The sequence below is a fragment of the Amblyomma maculatum genome, chromosome 4 (genome assembly GCF_055883805.1).
Source record: "Amblyomma maculatum isolate TAMU_Amacu chromosome 4, ASM5588380v1, whole genome shotgun sequence".
Classification (NCBI taxonomy): domain Eukaryota; kingdom Metazoa; phylum Arthropoda; class Arachnida; order Ixodida; family Ixodidae; genus Amblyomma; species Amblyomma maculatum.
The window spans coordinates 145,612,765-145,630,491 of NC_139347.1; the positions used below are offsets into that span (position 1 = coordinate 145,612,765).

A 17,727-nucleotide genomic window follows, 5' to 3' on the forward strand; every position below is an offset into this window, starting at 1 on the left:
CATTAGATAAGATTTTTTGAATTTTTGCGGTCAAATTTTGACTTTCCAGAGTGGCAAATGTTAGCGGACGCCCATCTAAATTTTCAGGTCACCACTGAACAGTCCACAAGAGAATTAAGCCGGATTGCATTACAGCCCAGTTATGAGAAGGCCAATTTTGGAGGTCTAGGGACCAAATATGAAGTGACACCTCTAATTTTGAAGGTAACCATTAAGAAATTGACCACAGTAGTTCGGATGCCAACTCTGATACTAGTGTATTATTTGGATGACGGAATGGATAGCCTAAAGTTCGTGCAGGCATGCGCTTACATAAGGCTCTGTCCACTCACTCTTATTACATACTCTGCCAACGCGCTCCACCTTCGCGCGCTGGCGACAAGCTCTCTTGAAGCCGCCCATGAATCAAGAAATAGTTGCTCATTAAAATCTTTGAAATAATTACAACGTTAGCAGTAAACGATTGCTTTATTAGACACCATCGACGTATGTGGTTTAGGCCCCTGATACAGGTCTTCTTCTTCGTCGCGGATGTAATGCACCAGGGGGAGGCGGAGTACCACGCTGCATGCACAAGCCTACTTGAGGGTGTGCAGCCCAGGGGTAGCAGTCACAAGCAGGATGGCACGGCCCATTTTCAGGAACACTGCACTGGTATGGCAAACGAGAGGAAGAATTTGATGCGGACACTTAAGCTCTTAGTTTAAGGGTATAACGCGACAGCATTCATGACCCCCAAATATTACTACTCTTGTAGCACTAACCTATTCATTTCTGACTCCAGCATGCCGTACAGTAGTCGTAAGCTACCTGAATATATGAACGATTATCCCCATAGGGAACCTGCGCCACCCCGGGGGCGAACTTGAACTCAGACACCCAGCGCCACCTGGTTTCAAAATGAGCAAGAGTATAGTAGGACGGAGCACGCCGCTTGTACCGTGGCTGCGTCCATCGGCGGATTTTGATCTTTCTATTTCGCGCATAATGCTTTTATCGCAGGTTTAATGTTCTGCAGAACTTGGAGATTCCTTTTTAACTGCTTGAAGGCGCAACGTGACCGCCTCTGTTGCATGCCAATTTGGCTACGAGCCACGCCGCTGCTGTATGAAGGAAGCTATTATAACGTCATTTTGCTATGGGGCGCTTGTATAAGTGCAGAGTCTTTGCACGGTGAATTAAGGGCACAGTTTTTAGCAAAGATTCTCCAGCGATGAGGCATCGCTAGTGGACGGTAAATATATATCACAGCAAAATGAAACGACTTCCCTGCTATATTAACATTTAGAGGATTTGACAATACTGCGCGCGTTAAGCGCATTGAACGCGTGAAGTACTCACCTACTGCCCATTTGAGGAACGGTAATGAATAAATGGTGCCTCGCGTGTCGTAAAATATAATGCGCCATTTTAGGGCATCTGAACGCATTTCAACGCATCTGAAGAGAAGCAATCGCGTGTAGTTGCGTTTCGGCATTTGCCTATTTTAGAAAGCGAACGACAAGCAGCTGATGGGTTTAATTGTCTTTTGTGTATTCTTCGAAGCGAATAACCCCCAGATCCGCTGCAAAATATGCATCCAAAATACTCACACTGCTAGCGCTGTAAAGTGTTAAGCGGCCGCAATTGTCCTGTTGATAAATGTTGGGGTGAAATTATCGGTGCCCTACAATGTGAGAGAGTTGCCATACCATAAATATCTATAGTCTAAACCCGTGCCCTCTATCTGAAGAGCCAAAAAATGAACTGTATCGAAGGATGGGGTTAGCATCGGTGATGGTTATTAAAAAAAAAAGATCAGTGCGAACTTGTAACAACGAAGTTGCTATGCTTTATTCCTTGCACAGAATAACAATTGTAGCAGACACGATTTAACGGTGTGATGTGAGTTTTTGTACATTGGACGTATCCCCCGCCCCCACTTTCACTCGCCCCGTGCGCCGAACTAGAAATCGGCGTATCTATACTATTTCATGACCAAATAAAATACTCGAGCAATCATAGTCAGTTAACAGCATGCGTGCCTTACAACAATCATTTGGTGAGACAGCTAGATCATACAGCGCGATATTTACAATAGGCAAGTTCTGGATTTAATATGAAGGATATGTACCTACTAATTTGTACGTGTGCTAAAACAAATATGTCACGAATGTTTTCAGCTGTACTTCAGCCACCAAACTAAAACATTTAACTTAAAACCAAAAACTGCTTGCTCTGAAGCAATACATCTGTTATTCGTAGCAAGCAACGAACAAATTAATTCTCTAATTGTGGAGCTTGTATCAACCACAGCTCACTTTTTTTTTTCGAAGAGTTTGCCACAAGGCATAAGTTGGGAAAGGGGGAATGGGATGCAGGAGATAGAAAGTTAAAAGGAGTGCAGTCCAGTTGTGCCTATGAATTCGAGAAGGTTGGCAGTATAGCGATTGTCCATTGTCCATTTCTCATAATCACTATCGCGATTCCACCGCAGGCCCACCTTCATGATTATCCGTTGCCTGATATGCGTTGTTGATGGACACGTCCACCACAAGTGGCGCACACCGCAGACGTCAGGTGGAGTGTCACAATGAGGGCACCTGTCAGTCACTGGTAGGTCTTTTTCCCGCCATCGATGTCGAACAGATGGGGTCAGAGCCGCCCCTGCCCGGATCCGGCGCACTGTCACCTCCTCCTGCCGAGTAAGATTACGGGGGAGAGGGTGCGAACACGGAGGAATGAGAGCGCGTGTTCGGTGGCGCAGAACTTGCGAATCGGAAACGTGGGACAGGAACGGATCTGGGGGAAGAGGGGAAGGTGGTGGATCGTCTGATGTGTTTATATGCGTCATAGCATCTGCTTGTATGTTATGTGGATCGCGAGCATGGCCGCGAATCCAGTGTATGCGAATAGGACATGGGTACTTTGAACATAGCAAATGTATGGACTGTGTTATTTGGAATGTGCGTCGAACGGCCTTAAGCTGTTTAAGGACAGTGAGAGAGTCTGTGTAAAGATGAACTGCATTGAATGTAGGAACTGGTGGGAGGGAATGTATAGCATTGTAAATTGCTTGAAGTTCCAGTGCCAGAGGGGTGCACGTATCTGCGGTATGTGTCACGTGAGTGTTGAGATGTGGATGAGAGGGACTATACACGGCAGTAACTCCTCGCTCTGCAGTATGTGATGCATCAGTATATAATATGCACCCTTCAGGCAGATGTGCGGATGATACCGACGGGGAAGCAGTGGGGCGATTGTCCGTGAGCTGGCAGTACGACCATGGAGGTAGTGTCTTTAAATGATGTAGTTGTAAAGACTGTTTGCGAGCTCTGTTTGCCATCCGCTGATCAACGAGTTCAGTGAGCGTATTTAGCTGGGCATACTCCTGAAGTACTGGTATGGGTGTTAGGCGGGGGAGGTACGTTATTGCACGCATAGCCTCACGATTGATGGCCTCAAGGGAGTCCCACTGTCTGCGGGTGAGACGTTGAAACTGTGCCTGGTATATTATACGTGGCTGGAGGACAGAGCGAACAAGCTGGCGGGCCGTGTGAGCACGCGCGCCGCCAGAGCGCATAGCTATGCGACGAATGAGACCTAAATTAGCGTGAGCGGTCTTACGGATGGCTGTCAGCCACGGCGTGCCAGTCCCAGAGGAATGTAGAAGAAGACCAAGAATGCGAACGGTTTGTACCTGAGGAATTGGGGTATTATCTATCATAAAATTTATATTGGGAGCTTTCCGTAAGCCAGCTTTATTTTCAATTCGAATGAAACAGGATTTTGTATGCGAAAGAGTTAGGCCCAAAGGAGGGAGGCGAAATGTCAATACATCCAGCGCATGCTGGAGGGTCGCCTGATGGACAGACGTATCTGGGTGACAGCACCATAAGGTTATATCATCGGCATACGCAAGCACCCGTATAGAAGGTATGGCCTCTAGGGCTCGAATAAGTGGAATGAAGGCCAGATTAAATAAAGTAGGGGCGAGAACGGAGCCCTGGGGCACTCCTCTGTTTGAGGGGAAGTGACCAAAGGGCTTTCCATGGACACGCCCACTGAATGTTCTATTTGTTAGAAAGGCGTGAATGGCGAGGAGAAACCTGTGAGGAAGACCAAGAGTTTGTAGGGAGGCAAGAATGGCTGAGTGAAGGATGTTATCATATGCCTTTGTTATATCTGTAGCGATCACAGTTCTAACTAGATGACTGTGCGGAGAGTGGTGAAGCACGCCAGCAGCCAAAGTAGCAAGACCGTCCTCCGTTCCTATTTGCGGGCGGAAGCCAATTTGGGATTCTGGATAACAATCATGGGATTCCAACCACCACGATAAGCGAGTGGCGAGAATGTTTTCGTAAAGCTTGCAGATTGTTGGCATCAGGAAAATTGGACGAAGGGCCGAGAGAGATACTGGAGGATGACCTGACTTTGGTATTGGGACAACAATAGAATGCTTCCACTCGTCCGGCATGACACCAGAATGCCACACGTCATTGAATGCATCAAGCAGGGCCTGCAAAACAGTCCCTTCCAAGTTGCGGAATAAGAGTTAGGTATGCCGTCGTGGCCGGGAGCAGAGTTAGATTTGATGCGTTCAATGGAGGCCAGCAGCTCTGCCATGGTTAGGTCAGAAGTAATCGCATCGGGGGGTTCGGTAACCGGTAAGCAAGGTGGAGAAGTTGAGGTGGAATCATAGTGGGGAAAAAACTGTCTGGCCGCCTGTTTTGCAAATGTGTCCTCATCTACATTCATAGCAAGGCGAATGCTCTCTGTGTAATCAGAAACTTGAGAAGAGCGCTCCATGGCGTGAAACATTCTCCAAAGTTGTCGATTACTCTGCTTGGAGGACAGGCGCTCACACCATGAAGTCCAACGTTGCCTTCCTAGACGCTTTGCATACCGCCTCGCACGCGCGGTAGCCCGGTGAAGAGCGGGGATAGCCGATGGGTCATCGGCTATCAGCTCACAGCTCACTTGCTGGCCCATTGAAAAATTGTTGAACGGTCCCTAGGTGAGTTGCTATAGCTTAATGCAGAAAAACGTCTGAAATCAAGCGGGTTAGGGAATTACCCGACTCTTTGAAATTCCGACGAAATACTGCGTGTTCGATAGGTTATTAACAATCTCGGTTTGTCATCTCGATGATCGCAATATGCATATCAGGATGCCACGTAAATTCGCCCTATAGTGAACTAGAAAGTATTCTAGTTCACTATAGTTCGGCCTTTTGTTGACTTTGACTTACCGTCCATCTTGCAATGACCCCATTCTCGACCAGTTCTAAAAGCCGCCCTTCATAACACGTTCTCCTCAAGTTGTGCAAGTGATAAAAGCGAATAAACAGAACTTTATGTGTACGGTACGGCAGGCGAAGCCACCTTATGAACCGCAATAAGCAGCGCTTGAACGAGAAGCTCAATAATCCTCCATACTCATCCAGTCTCCTGAATCCAACCGAGTTCTACCGCCACTGTTTTATACACAGCTGCGGTGGAATAGAGTACAGAGCAATCTTTTTTTCGTACCGGAGCGCTTCTAAGCGCAGCAGCATGTTCCTTTGGTTTCGCGATAAATTAGAAGCTCTTCAGCGCCTCGAGCCGTGGCAGTCTCAGCCGTCCTACCAAGATAGGGACGCGGCGGCCACTAGGTGGCGCTGGCGGTACGCGGAAAACTCCAGCGCAGGTTCCCTATAGAAATTACTGCTTTTAAGCCAGGCGCATGAAAATGCCTGCATAAATTAAGGGCAGCATTTTCCAAACGGGATCAAGCGTCCTAGAAGATTGCACTGCGACCTCGTGACTTCCCACGTGAAAGACAGTGTCCGAGGTGGCTGTACCTGTGTCGAGGTCTTGTGGTCTAGGTATTTCACACAACCCTACGCTCATGGAGTGCACGACCCTTCCAACGCGAAAAATTTCTACCAGTTGCACAACAAAAATGTTTAGCTCACAGGGTCGACGCCGACGAAAACAATTTTCAAGGAAACGCTTTCAGTCGTGGTATAACCTTAGATGTGTGCTCTCGCCGTTGCCGTTCACGCCTCCTAAACTGCAGCAAACATCTGCTCTGTGCAGTAAAAATGCAATTCATAAAATTTTATTGGCACTGTTCCTTCCTTTATTCTAAGTAAACATTGCCGCCATGCAGTCGACGCACTCTTTGTGTTTATTTTACGCTAGGCTTCAGTGTGGCGAGACCTGCCTCAACACTAATCTCTGCCTGAGCTGCTTTCGGTAGTTATTACTACAGAATTACCACGCATTCCAAATATACGTTAGAGGGTTTACGCGCCTCAAGGCGTTCGCTGAGTGTCCCGCTAGAAACAAATAATCTCCATACCCTGTGGAATATTTACGATTATTTTGAGGTCGTGTCACTATTATTGCTAACGCATCGAAACGCGCAACTTGAGCATTCCTTATCTGAAACAATATGACTCGTTTATGTTTGAATGCTCGAGACAGCGGGAAATGCTGGGGCGAATATATTCTAATAACAGAACCGCGCCTTATAGGGGCAAAGTAATGTTAAGTGATCATCACTTTACAATGAAATGTTTTACAATATTAGCTTCCCATTCTTGCCTGAAGGACTCTTCAGCTACATTTTACACTAACCAATAGAAGGAATACTTTAAACAATTCAGAATTTCCACTCAAAATGAAGCATAGTAAACACATCACACGAAAATGGCACGCGCCCAGTTTTGTGACTTATGTAGGTTCCCAGCCACATAGTCTGTTATTCTTTACAAAATATTTCACTTCGGTGACCAGGGTGGAATGAGAGAAAGAAAATGGCTACATAGTGTGAATGAGCGCTGAACAAGGTAAAAGGGCAGCTCAAGTTTGACATTAAAACCAACGTTTGGATAGGTGGACTTGCCTTCGGTTAGGCGAAGAGAAGTCCACTTGTCCAAATATGGGTTCACTTGCGAACCGAATCTCTTCCCTACCATTCTTCAGTGCTCGTTTAATTTGGGTGAAGACATATAGCACACCAGGGTATTTAATATGAAGGCTTGAGAAACTCATAAGTAATCATACCGCGTTCAAGCACAGGTCTGGTCTTCCACGTGGACGCTGAGCAGGCTGCGCCCTGAAACTGTGCAGGAAGGCGTAGTTACGTATGATACGAATTGTGAAAATGAAGAATGAATTCCGTAAAAATATATGGGTGACAAACAACGTTAGGAAGTAAAAAATTTAAAGAATCCTTAAGCATCGCCTGAAGCCCATTTTGCATGCAACGTTTCGTCCTCTAATGTTCGCGTAGAAAGATCAGCGAGTGGAAATAACTGCACACCGAGACTGATGAGAAAAACGACTCTGTCCCTTCTGGCAAAACCAAGAAAAGCTTCTGTACGGCAATTATTTGCTAATTGTAGCAAGCGTACATAGGTCGCAAAGAGATTGGCATGTTTGAATGAATGAAAACGCATACCTTCACTTAGAGCAAAAAGGCTCGGCTAAAAATGTATTTAAAAAGTGTTGTATTGATTTCATATTGTTTTGTAATATTTTGCCAGTACAATCCAAATGTAGAAAAATACATTATTAATATATAAGAAGTACACACTGCATATTTTTACTAACATGTAAAAGTACATTTTTTTCTGCTTAGTGTATTTTTAGCATATTAAAAATGAAATTTATTTCGTTGTGATTATTATGAAGTTATGAAACATGTCCCACCAACGCACGGACAGTGTTCTTTCAGAATCATTATAATATACCTAATATGACCTTCACTCATGCTAGCAGCAAGCATACAAATAATGCGTAAAACGTATTCATTTCTAGAATACTTAAAATACCTAAAATGACCAGAAAATAGGATACGCTTTTCGGAACGCAAAAACTTTACAGAGGATAGATAAAAATATACTCTTCAATGCTCTAAAAAGATATAAAAAACACCGCGCATTTACTATGCCTCCGTCTTCATGATTCTTGAAACATGTACACGAGTTGACATTCAATGCATTTGAAACTAAAAGACTTGCGCTTTACTAGCCCAATTACGTATTAAATCATCAGTATTTATGCATTATTGACACACAATGAGAACAACAGGCATCATACAGAAATACAAGTCATTCCTGGCGGTGGCCAATATGACATTAGTTATGAGAATTTGCTTATCAGATTTGTTCGTCGAAATCAATCTTTGCGCATGTTCAGAGTGCGGCCTTAAAATTCGTTTAAAGTATCCAGGCAGCACAAAGTGGACCATGAAGTGTATGGCCCAAGTGGGCTCAATGTGGGTGCTGCAACGGGGGCCGAAGTAGGCTTGAAGTGGCTGCCGACAAACGCCTTAATGCGTCCCACTTGGGACCGATGCAGGCAGCTCTTGTGGGCCTGCCCAAACTTTTGCCGCAGGTGGGCCTACTTTGAACAGATTCAGGCAGACGGTCTGGATGAACGTTTATTTGTTATTTCATGCAGCCCCTCAGATAATTACAACGGCAGGCCGCACATCGGGGTGACCACGTTGTTCACATAGGTGTCCGACGCAGACAACTGATAGGAAGCCCTAGTCCAAGTTCTCCCGCTGGATATTTACGGCTTAATTAAGCAGTTATTTTATACATGACTGCCTTTTCTAAACCGCATTATAAATTTCACAATTCATAACATTAATCTAGCGTAAGTGACTTCATGTGCCGTCATGTTCAGGCGCGGAGAGGTGTGTTCTGAGCACTAATGTTATAGTGAGTTTCGGGTTGTCCACGCAATCACATAGCAGCAACATTCAGCAATGAGGACGTTTCTGTCTTTTCAGCGCAATTTGCATAGCCACGAGAACTAAAGCCATGTAATATATCTTACCGATGACAGTTGGTAACAAAATGTTATACAAACAATCTATGATAGTAATTTAGGGCAACTTCTAACATAAATAAAGGATGAAAAAATGCGTCGATTATAGCATGCGCTCACTCCGGAGTTTTCTGCCCCGCTATGGCTAATATAGTATCCACAGCGGCACTGACTTGTCAGCCCCATTTGGGCTAGCGCTTTTGCTCGCGACAAGAGCCCGCATCTATGTTGCTCAGCAATCATTCTTAACAAATCTGACGAACATGCGGAAGTTGAAGTTTCTATCCCCGTCAAGGCAAATGTGGGGTCTTCATCTGTTTTGTGTGTGCAGCCACAATTGGGTTGGGTGTTGTTTTTGGACGAGAGTCCACTTGGCTGTTGCACTTGCTTTCAAATTCCCCACAAGGGACCGATTGTGGTATCATGTGGGCACCCTGATCTTCTAGCCCCATTACAGCCGGTGGGGGACCTATAGCGGGTTTGCATGGGCCACCCCAATTGGGCTAGGTTTTGTTTTTGTACCTAAAGCCCACTTGCTGTTGCACGTGCCAGCAACTTTCCACAAGGTACCGATTTTAGTATTATGCGGTCAAGCCCGTCTTCCAGCCCCATTACGGTCGACAGGGGACCTAAAGCGGTTTTAAGTCTGCCTCGTTTGGGCTTCACGAGGGCTTGACCTAATTGAGCTCTTCCACCTGCCCTCAAGTAACCTACAAGGCCGAGTTTGGCAGCATATGAAACTGCAGCATATTTGCCCCACTACGGCCGATGTAGGTCTCGCCGAGATTTAATGTGGGCGGCCAGATTTCGGGTCTACGATGCAATTCCCATAAAAAAAGCTCACAGGTAGGTAGTATTTGCCCTCAAATTATTGTCAAGGGAACCTTGTCGTCTAGATGCATGAATGTGTTCTGCATTAGCCTGAGCAACGGCACTGTAGGATCCGCGTAGCAGGAACAAGGCCAGCCGAAATGGGGCTTGCCCACAGTGTGTCCTATTAGGAACCGATGCAGGTTGTATGATTGTTGTGCCAGACTTACTTATTTACATCCCACTTACTGGGGCTCCACATCCTGTGCTAAAATAGTACAAGGCTTAAAACATACTTCAGAATTATTTTTATATTTCATAAGTTTTTCAATTCATTGCTAACGTGTTAAAATCGCGAGCATTTTTCAGCTACTCGAAATATGATCGAAGTGTACTTTGTTTTGATATTTTTGACATATTTTAGGCATAATAATCAGTATGTGTGTAAGGAGGGTGCGAAGTCTGCAGCTCGACGAGCTTGAAATGGGCTCTTCTCTTTATGAGGTAGCTGAGATCGCTGAGAAGGCCCTTGATATTGACATCTTTGTCTTCTAAATGTGAGCAAGCGGTGGTTCATTAAGGCATACAATTTTAAGGTTGTAAGCGCATATCATATGACACGAATAAATTTATTTTGAAGAAGAAGCAGCTTTTGAATGTTTGCATTTTCGGTCACCTCTTTAGCGCGGCAGCCGTAGTTGAGGTGACTGTTGAACAAGAATATTTAATAGCAGTTTTTGCATTGGGGAGGGTAGCTGAGGTAATGAGCTCACAGCTTATCGGTGAGGAAATTTACACGGAATGCCAATACATATATTGATCGAAGTGCACCCCTAATACGATTTATCGTACCACTTTGATAGTAAAGGTAATCAGGAATCAGTAGTCTGTCTTCAAGCAACAAGATAGTCATATTTTGTTATGAAAGTAGAGATGTGTTCATTTTAAGCTTGTTATTAGGCCATTTCTAAAAGCTAAATGGTTAATTTATAAAGCACGCTGTTAGTACGCAAGGCCAGGTCATATGGCAGTTCCGATGAAAACAGAAGCCTGGTATCATCGGCATACTTAATATATGTAGCGTACCGATAAGTAATAAGAGGTCATTGATCAAAATGCTAAGCAAAAGGGGACCAAAGATGCTTCCCCGAAGGACACGTAGATGAACTGGAAGGTGATTGGATGACAAGCAGTTAACAGGTACAAATTACTTTTCGTGACTGAAGTATGATTCATGTAAGTCGAGTGCGGTAGTACCAATGCCATAATAGGTCAATTTACGAAGCACATGTTCTCTGAGAATAGAATTGAAAGCTTTAGACACGCTGACAAAAATTGCTTTTGGCTGAGCTCAGCTGGTCCGGGATATACATAGCAAAAGCTACGTTGGCTGGTGTTGCTTGCGTAAGTTTGGGGCGACACTGTATTAAGATACACTGTTTGATGTGTGTAAGACACATGTTTATTCAACACATGACTTTATGCTTCAGAAGATGACCCGGTGATTGGCACAGTATGGGGCTGCTATCTCAGTTTCGCTTGTAGATTATTGAGGCTTGATAATTTACACAAAGTTAAGCGTGGTCACCCGGAGTGTAGCTTGAAAGTTAGGGACGCGTTGACAGATTAAAGTCAAACATTTCCTTCATAAAACCTTTGAAACGGCCGTATTTGCGATTGAAGCGTTTGATAGCGACACGCTGTGGTTATCATTGGGCAGTTTGCCGAAGTGCATTTGCGAAACGTTTCTCTCGTTCTTCGGGCGTCTCGGCCACCTACATAGATTTCTCTCCTCGCTTTCAGGCTGTCGTCCAGCCTCATACCATGCGACGAATTCTTCATCGGAACACTAAATTTCCCGCAGCCTGTACTGCTGCCGTGACGATCACGGCCGCTCTCCTTGTAATGTGCGCGTCTGAGGGGCGAACGCATTGCCCCGGCTCATTTCCCAGCTGCGCGGTGGAACTCGGCGCATAAGTAAAGGGGCACAGGGCGAGGGGATGATGTCTGGCGCTTGGACTCGGCGCAGCGGCTGCGAATAGTTCGGTGCACACCTGTGGCTCTGAAACAACTGGTGGTCATGGTAAAGGCGGATTCGCTGTAGTGGCCTCCGCCTGGCTCAGCGAAATGCGCTTCTATTAGCCTAGTGGAGCCTTTGCTACAGAAACGCCTAATGTTAATAAACGTACACCGTTGTCAGTTAATATGCCTAGTGAGAAATTGTCACACGTACAGAAAGTTTGTAGTGCTGCGACTCACGTAGCAAACCCCGTCCTTTCGCAGTGCCGTTAGGGCCCTTAAAATGCAGCAGGTGTAAACAAACTAGCATTGTTTGTATGTTCGGTGAGTAGAAGCACAGCTCAGTGGCAAAAGCAAAAAGGCTACGTGCAGCATGTAATTACAAATCAAACGGTCATAGATAAGCGTCGAAGGCTCGGGGAAAAGAGCCAAGATGTGTTCGTCCATGCCTGGATCTTGCTCCTTGAGATTATGAGAGGTTCCTCGGGGTCAAAGTAAGCAGGCTGGGGCTTGCTGTCTCTCCAAAAGTACCGTGACTGGAACACAGCCTCAATGAACACCCATGCATGGTTATTGGCAAAACGATTTGAATTGAGGTGAGGCGCCTCGTGCTGAGCAAGTTAAAAGCATTACGTACTACTCACACCCAGAAACAAAATTTATGCTTCGTGACTATGGAGAGGCAGAATTAGCAGCTGAGGACCTCTCACATCTGCTGCACACTAATCCAACTTGGCCGCCTGCTTCTTCACCACTTCGTTTCTTTAACGAAAACAAAACAGTTCATGATATATCTGATAGTTAGACTGTAGTGGGTACACTTTGAGAAAGTGCTTCTTAAGCTAATCCACACCGCTAAGGTGCAATAGCAACTTACTCATTTTTCCATATGAACAAGCTGTAGTTCCAGTTAGGGCCAGCGCCCTTGGGGCATTTATGGCAACAACAACAACACAAGATTATAACAGAAAGGTGCGGTCCAGTGTATGCCAAGAAGTGGGACAGACTCTGTGCCTTCCCGATATATTAATTTACATTTTTCGTTTTTAGGATGAACAGAGTCAATGAACGACCTGTTCTAAAGCATAAAATCTTATTGGTACCTGATTGTTTCTGCTTATGCTAGAGCGAAAAAGAAGTGAAGTTGCCTTCTCCGTCAAAATGTGCTCTTATTGATTAATTGTGCTGAATTTATGGGTCTGCAGCAGCGTACTTTAAGAAAATGATTATAATGCTTATACAAATCGACAAGTTGCAGTAGCAACTTGTTAATTCACATCTATTTCAAGGCACTGGAGTCTGAGTTAAAGTACCTCGTAGGAGAGGTATCACGAGAAGAAAACTGCGAGTACAAAATCATTCAAAGCAACCTTGGTGAAATAATAGCCGTTTTTAAAGCACCAAAAGTTGGTGGTACCTAATTTCACTTGTCTGTTTATCACGACAGCAAATTGCTGATTATTTTTGCAGCAAAATGTGATGTTAATTATGACGCTGATCTATTCTGTACTTTTTTTTTCATTCTCGTTGCCGCGAGACGCCGCTTTATCATTTTCTTTTATCCCGGAAGATGTGCCGAGGTGTTTCTCGAAGATTAAAGCCGCTGTCGTGTGTTTCCACAATTTTACAGGTTATGCAAGTCATCGTTCGTGGCTTTATCTAGATGTTTCTTCGCCCCAGATTCGTTTGCTTTTCTTGAGGGTGCAAGTAATCCCAGTAAAATTTAATTCCAGTGCGACATCATTGTCTTCGTTTATGCCTTCGTGCTTGTCCCCACTATATGGGTTCCTGTCGCCCTGGGGGACCAGCCAAGAGGCCACCGAGCAACTCACCGACATTAAGGGCTCCAACCCGAACACGGTCTGCTGTCGGACCTCGTTCGACTCAGAAACAACGTCTCAACGTTGACAAAGGCCCAGTGTACAGTTACATTTGTTATGCAGCAGCGCCAAACCCGCCGTTTTCCATGGCACTCAGGGAGAAGATGCCGAAGAGTGGCTTGACCAATACGAGCGGATGGCAGCCTTCGACACCTCAATTGATGTTCTGAAGCTTCGGAACATTTTCGCGCTTGATTTTACCGACAGTACATGGTTTGAAAGCCACGAGTTGCCCCTAACAGCATTGGAAGCATTGAAGAAGGCGCTGTTCGGGCTATTCGCGAGCGTCGTCTAGGGTCCAGCTCTCCAGTGAATCTGTCCTCTAATACGTGGAAGAAGGAAAGCAACTTTTTCGTCGACTGTACCTAGAATCAGCGAGGAGAAAAGGCTGAAAATTTTTATACGAGCCATGAAGGATTCGCTTTGCTCCTGCTTCATCAGGAACAAGCCGAAAACCTTTGACGAATTCGTCACGAAAGCCTCCAACGTCGAAAAGATCCTCGACAACCGCACTCGGCAATACAAACTTCCAATGCAAAGCTGTGCTGTTGTCCCTGCACGCCAATAGCCCGCACAGGCTGTTAGCCCGATCAATTACTGGTAGGAACATGTCCGTGTAGTCCGGGAAGAACAGCCCCGACAGCTGCCATCGCCTCTGCAATCTGAATACGCGCAACTCGAGGTTGTCATCTCTGATTAAGTTCAGCAGGCATTAGTTGTTCCTTAAGGGACGTATCCGAAGCCTGCAACGCAAGAAGCCACTGCGATGAACTTTACGGGTGCTTTACACCGTCCTGCCTTCCGACAAGACCCGCGCCAAACCTTCCTTTCTAGTGAATTAGTCCCTGCTTAACGACGCCCCTTGGCCCCCGCCACCCAAGCCGTCTAGAACTTCGCGCTGCGCTATAAACTTCCAGCGTCAATTTTATGCATGTGAAATGGATGGATGCTGATTACGAATAAAGCGAAGTGGGATGAAGCCACGAGACCTTCATACCGGGGAGGAAGGCTCCAACAACCAGGTGGCATCCAAATACTGCACACTGTCCGTGGTGCCCTAGCTAGCTCTTCCACCTTGCATATATTGAGACGTTCACTACGATCACTAAAGGCCCGTTTACACTAGGCCGATCTACGTCGGCCGACCATCGCCAGACGCGTTTTTTGCGTGGTCGTCGTGCTTGTCACACGGCGCCGACGCCGACAGCGTGCCGATGGCCTAGCGACGGGGATGTTGGTCGGTCGACGCCGAGTGCGAAGCGATCGGGCTGCCATCGGCCGATTTCCTAGTCACACTACGACTGCTACGACGACGCGATGCCTCACTGCCCGAGCCGACCAATAGCAGTCGCTGCCTTCACCTCGCCCCGCCCACCGCCGCGTCTCTCGTCTGCTGCAGAAACCGGGGGTACTGATTTCGATACCTGATTCTAGGTTTTTACCACTTGTTCACCAAATAGCGCAGGCATTCGCTTAATGAATACTTCATGATAATATTAAACGCTTTGCCATTTCCCGTGTGAGCGAGAAATTTTATCAGGAATGCGCCGATGACGACGAGTCCATTGCATCGCTGCTGGAGTTTACACGTTTACATCTGTGCGCATGCACAACGCTGCTCGTTTTCATGGCAGCCGGGCTCTACTTTACTCGGGTATTTTCTCTTCCCGCGTTACGGCTGGATAACTCCTCAAGAACCGCCGATGAGGCGATGTACCGCATGAAAAATGTTTGGGATTTGGTTGTTGACATCGCACGCGAGCGGCGCTTCCTGCTAATTGTATTTGCTTTCTTCGATGCCATCAATGCTCGATTCTGATTCCTTTTAACCGAAAGTATGTTCGGCAATCATTTGCATGAATTAAAACAGTGTTATTGGTGACACGAGTGCCGCCGACTACTACCAGCCGCCCTCAACATTGCTTGGCAAACCGGGTTGCGCCGGCGCTCACCGCTTTCTGTACAGGCGTCCCGTGATAAAAGCAAACTTCGGTCTTAGGTCACTATAACCAAACCTACCCTGGATGACCATTTGCACTTGTTAAAACATAATAATTTGCTTCCCACGATTGTCGAAATCACACACAGGATTCCTGCGGGCTCGCTAGGCCTACTCGCCTTCGACGGGGCCGGCGTCAACTCATGTTGAGCGAAAAAAGCACACCTGCCAGTGCCGAAGTGTGATAATATGAACCGCCATCGTTCCTTGCCTATATTTTAGCATGTATATGACACAGGGAAGCGCAGTACGTCGTTCGTCGGCATTTCATTTTCGCTTGCACGACGATCTGTCGAAGACTGATCGGGCGACCGTCGGCCGGTGTGTTTCGTCGGCGTCGCTGGTCTGGGAACTTGTCACACTACGACGACAGGCGGTCGTTGGTCGTGCTGGCGTCGTTGTCGGTCTAGTGGGACTGGCCGGTGGATCAACGACAGGATCGGCCGACCGACCCGCCGACCACCGATGTCGGCGTTGCATCGGCATCGGCGTCGCGTTGGCCTAGTGTAAACAGGCCTTAAGAAGATTGAGAGACAGCAGACGTCCTCCGAAGTGAGCTTCATGCATAAAACTATCAGTACTCTGGAATCGAGACTGCCACACTTCAGGTAAACGCGGAGCAGCTAAGTAGACTTTTCACTCAAATTAAGTTGTCACCTGGAAGCAGAAAAAGTAGTGTCAAAGCTGACGCCAGATGTGGTGGTACCCTGATGTTCGCCCAGCAGAATCGGAACCTGAAAGCATCGTGTAGCATTAATGAAGGTCTCATGACAACGATGAGGCTCAGTCATATCAGCGATGACATCTCTAGCAGTTACAACAATCAGATGGACCAAGGCGCGAAACTGAAGCAGATGACGGACGAGCGCAAAAACGATGTATTATGGTGCCTCAGCGCTGACGAATCAGCGAAGTCTGTGGCTGGGTGTATAGCAAACGAATGTTCGGCAGAACTTGGACAGAGTGCGGGCTACAGTGCAAAATTTGAATTTGTGATTGCCATGCTCCTACGCATCCATCTTGTTCTGCACTGTTGTTGTCCAATTCCGGATGTTGGAAGCCCGTCCTCGTAAAGTATCGTGTCATCACTGACGAGCTTCAGGAGCGAGCTGTCAGAACCGATTTCATCACGGTGGGCATCTGAGACCATTCATGTGACACTGTTGCAGCTTCGAGCAACGTGGCACCTCAGGGCGTGGTGCGTGTTGTAGATTCGCACGCATCTACAAGCAAAACGAAGAGTAAAAGTAAGAGTGGGAGGAGATAGCCCGGTATAGAGATTGGGCGATTGCGACTTCGAAAATCGTGAAGCAGGGGAGTAAACGCAGTGAGAGGCGGACTGGTGCCTGCCTTCTTTCTCCTATGCATGCAGTGCGCAGCCAAGCATGGAACGGAAGGTCGACTGAAGGTCAAACTCTTGCGTACTGCTAGCCAAGTGAAGTTTATTTTTGAAAACAGCAGTAATGACCAAAGATTTTCATGTGATGACTCGACCACTGAGGCCAAAGACACGGGTTCATTCCAGCGGCTGCTTTCCGGTGCAGGCAGAAAGCAAAGCGTCCGTGCGGTTTCAGATGTCAGTGGACGACAACATACCCCAGATGTTCGAAACTTCCTGTGCCCTCCAAACTATGGTCATTTATAGAATGAGTAGTTTTGCGACGTTAGATCGCATAAATAAATATTTCATGCATATGTGAAGGCAAGTAGATTCTACTAAGCTTAGGCAAGACGTTGCCAGGTATTGATGTCAACTAAAAGATTTCTTGTCAGCCACTATTGAGGCACGAATGTTAGTAATTTCATGCTCAACTCTGAGTGGGTTATGAGCATGTTGCGACATCTGCTAATTTATTGGGGAGCTGAATAACTTGAAGTCCTTGCTTCCTTGAACAGCTGTTTCCACCTAACGACGAACCATATCGTGACTGTTTTCATAGCCTCATTAGACTATTACTGCCTTGCTGCGCCTGCAAATGAGGGCTTACAAAGTAATAGCAACAATAATATTCTTGGTATACGAGCGCAATAAGACGAACACAGACGAGATAAAAAACACGAAACAAAAACAGCATACAGATCACGAAAAAGCAAGAAGTTACAAAGAGAACAAAACTAGATGTGGTATCAGGGATCCTAATCAGGACACGGAAACACACACATGATAAAACATAAAGCAAAACTCAGAACACTGGCACCAAACAAGCACGCG

General features: G+C 46.2%; 1 long non-coding RNA gene across 1 annotated transcript in view; it reads right to left on the minus strand.

The window, feature by feature from the left end:
• Positions 1–458: 458 nt before the first annotated feature.
• Positions 459–17,727, minus strand: part of LOC146193258 (uncharacterized) — a 33,026-nt gene continuing 15,757 nt past the window's right edge. Inside the window, exons 2-3 of the long non-coding RNA XR_014706420.1 lie at positions 7,032–7,089; positions 459–651 (exon numbers count right to left, since the gene is read on the minus strand). This is a non-coding gene — a long non-coding RNA (uncharacterized LOC146193258). The remainder of the gene's footprint in view (positions 652–7,031; positions 7,090–17,727) is intronic.